Below are 3,827 nucleotides of genomic sequence, written 5' to 3'. Positions count from 1 at the left end.
CACACACACACACACACACTGTAATAAAAATGCAACTTCTATGTTGCTCTTTTAAAATATTTTTTAGACAAAAGTCTTTCTGGTTTGGCCTGATCTCTTCATCCTCCTGCCTCCATCTCCCAAGTGTTGTACCACCTGACTCAGAATCTCTGATAAAACCTCTCAGGAATAGGAAGTTCTCCCTTCCTGAACCAATATATTTTATAACTATATTCTAAATACTTTTTCTTATATCCACATGTAAGTGTACCCCTCATCGAGAAGGTTCTCTCTGTGCAGACCTTTACAGGAATCCTTAACTTGTCAACATACAGAGAAAACCAACTGTGGGGTGCCCAACACTGATACATCTTCAACACAACCCTACACAAGGCTCAGCACATCACAGAAGCAGGGGCTCAGGGACAGATTGTAAAAGCCAGGAGACAAGGGTGTCTGCTATGAGACAATGTCCTATACATGAAAGGGAAGAGGCACCAACGTAATCTCAGAAACAAGGTCATCTAAGCAAGAGCTGTGCAGTGATGACACCAGTCAATATGTGAGATAAAAAAAAATCTCACAGGGCCTCATCCCTAGGTGAAGATCGTAGTGGTTTGAATGAAAATGGTCACAATAGACTTATGTTTGAATGCTTAGTCATCAGGGAATAGTACTACATGGGAAGGATCAGGGATTACATGAGGCATTGTTAGAGGAAGTATGTCACTATGTTTTGAGGTTTTGGAAGCCTAAGCCAGGCCTAGAGGCCCAGTCTCTTCCTGTTGCCTAAAGATCTAGATGTAGAACTCTCAGCTACTTCTCCAAAACCGTTTCTGCTGTTTCCCACTAATTTTATAATGAACTATTAAACCTCTGAAACTGTAAGCCAACCCCATTGTAAATTCTTTCCTTTATTAGAGTTGCTGTGGTCATGGTGTCTCTTCACAGCAATAGAACACAGACTCAGAGAGCTACAGGCAATTAATGGCCACTGAGATGGGGGTGCATCAGTCTTCTCTAGGGACAAGACCCCTGATAGGTTATCCTGTCCTGAGGAGTAAGCCCTAAACATGCATATACAAGCAACACTAAGTGAACTCAGCAGGCCGCATTTACATATACATGTGTGTGTGTGTGTGTGTGTGTGTGTATATGTATGTATGTATGTAACAATAAGAAAGGGGCATGACTTTGAGAATGAGGAGGACATGGGAGGAACTGAAGTGTGCAGGAGGGATAAAAATTATGTAAATGTAGTACCCATGTGTAAAATTCTTTTTTTTTTAAAGATTTATTTATTATTTTACAAAAGTACACTGTAGCTGTCTTCAGACACTCCAGAAGAGGGAGTCAGATCTCATTACGGATGGTTGTGAGCCACCATGTGGTTGCTGGAATTTGAACTCAGGACCTCTGGAAGAGCAGTCAGTGCTCTTACCCGCTGAGCCATCTCTCCAGCCCCCAAATTGTTTTTTTAAAGCATGTTTTTCTTATATGTATGGGTATTTTGTCTGCAGACTACATGTGCGCCTTCCAGAAGGAGCTGGAACTGGAATTGAAGTTACAGATAATTGTGAGCCATCGTTTGGGCACGGGGAATTAAACCTGGGTCCTCTGCAATAGCAACAAGTGCTCTTTAACCCCGAGCCATCTCTCCAGTCACACAAAATTATAAAAAATGTTAAAATCTAAATTTAAATAAAAGAAACCTTTCAGCAATACCCAGAAGTATAAAGAGTAAGAGCTATGATGCAGATTGTAGACCCTCACCAGACACTAAATCTGCTAGGGCTTTCACTTTGCTGCTCACCACCCTCCTTTGCAATATAACCTACCTTCCATTCTGAGGGGGTTGGAGGCAGCCTGGGATATCAGCACTGAGTTGCCCACCCCAGATGAAACTGTCTTACACCTCACTCTGACTACTCCCTGGCTTTTGTGTAGTGGTTCCTATAAATTGCAAGGCTGCCCTGGGAACGATGGAGAGAAATTAGCAGCTTTTCTCGCTCTAGTTCTGCCCACAGCTGTAACAGATCTGATTTCCTTTGTTAATTTTTGGTATCCCAGTTTCCTCTTTTAGAACGTGGTAAGCAAGAAACCCGAGAGACCCAGTTATACCTACAAAAGAAATGCATCCAGCAACACCTCCAGGAAATAGCTTTCAGTGTACTAGATGGTTATGAAAACCTGTTGACCACGTTTGCAGCCCACATGCACAGTCATGTAATGAACGACTCATGTCCCAATAGCATGCGGTTTCAGTCCTGTAGAGACGACAGTCTTTCAAGCAGCCTTTGAGTCTAGAGTGAAGATACCCAATGCAGAACAGAACAACGGGAGTAACGGGCTTTGATGGGGGGTGAGGGGGGCACAAAAAAGGCACAGCTAACCTAGTCTGGGGGACTCTAAAGGACAATTCTTACAAGAAGGATGTACAAATGGTGACAAACTACAACTTCTAAGCCCTGAGAGAGAGTACACTAGTAACACGGACATACTCTGAGAAGATTGCCTCAGCACGGAGCATGCGCTCCGGAAATGGGCTGGAGAGATGGCTCAGCTGTCAGAGTGTTTCCTGCTGTTCCAAAGGGCCTACCCGGGGCTGATCCAACTACCTCTCATTCCAACTCAAGAAGCGTCTGTGGACCAGAACACCCTGAACACTGCCAATACACCACTCTCTCTGTGCACTTGGGACCTCCCTGTGACCCGGGAGTGAAAGGACATCTAGTAGAGAAAAAGCCAGTCAAATTAGAATTTTATGTTTTAATGTCGCCCAAATTAACTAACATAAGCAAATTATCTGGCACATAATGGGCTTTCCAAAAAAATGAATGTACCTATGAATGAATGAGGTGTACATGTGTCAGCCTGTGGATATTCTGAGTTTAAATAGGGAATGGCCCTTTAGGAAGTGACATCCACCTAGTCTATACCTTTTAGGTACTGTTCCTGCACATCTAATTGTACTTAGGTGAAACTCATTGCTTCCTCCAAGATACTGAGACAAAATGGATCTGTAGCTAAGAGAACATGGATTCCTTGGGGACAAATTAAAACTAAGATGCTGAGGTTGACTTTTGCGCAGCTGCAGACTTAAATGTTAAGCACCATCACCATCGTATCCTGGTATCTCATAAATTCCAGCCTCTTTGCCTTGGTTCATGGACGTAATCTCTCTAAGCATTACGTAATCTAGCACATCTTACTAAAGCTAGGGTACACACGAGAGTTTGGGAACTGCAGCAGCTTTAGTAAACTTGGCTCACGGTGAGGGAGATGGCCACTAAAGTGCTTGCTACAAAAGTATGAAGTCCTGAGTCCAGTGGCTAGCACCCATTTTTCCAGATACCTGTAATCTCAGCACTGGGGTGAGGGGGGAGCTCCAGGGAATGAATTCAGGTCATCAGGCCTGCACAGTTAAGTACATTTATCCACAAGGCCATTTTGTAAGCCTTTAGGATTCACACATAAGTTGTTTCTACCTTAGTACTGGGATTATAGGCATGCTCACCATGCCTAGCTCTAGTATGGCCTGTTTCATATTCCTGCCACCTCTTCCTAGTATGACTGGTTCTCCTTATTCTCATATGCTAGTGTTCTAGCAGGGAGGTTGGAACCTTTTGAGCTCGGACTGAAATTTACCATCAGGTGTTCTAGGTCATAGGTGGTCAGCAAACTATAACCTGCAATCTTCAGAATTGAGTCCAGGGCTGGTGAGATGGCTCAGTGGGTAAGAGCACCCGACTGTTCTTCCGAAGGTCCAGAGTTCAAATCCCAGCAACCACATGGTGGCTCACAACCATCTGTAACGAGATCTGGCGCCCTCTTCTGGAGTGTCTGAA

This window comes from Mus caroli, chromosome 4 (genome assembly GCF_900094665.2).
Source record: "Mus caroli chromosome 4, CAROLI_EIJ_v1.1, whole genome shotgun sequence".
Classification (NCBI taxonomy): Eukaryota; Metazoa; Chordata; class Mammalia; order Rodentia; family Muridae; genus Mus; species Mus caroli.
This window is presented reverse-complemented; position numbering follows the sequence as displayed.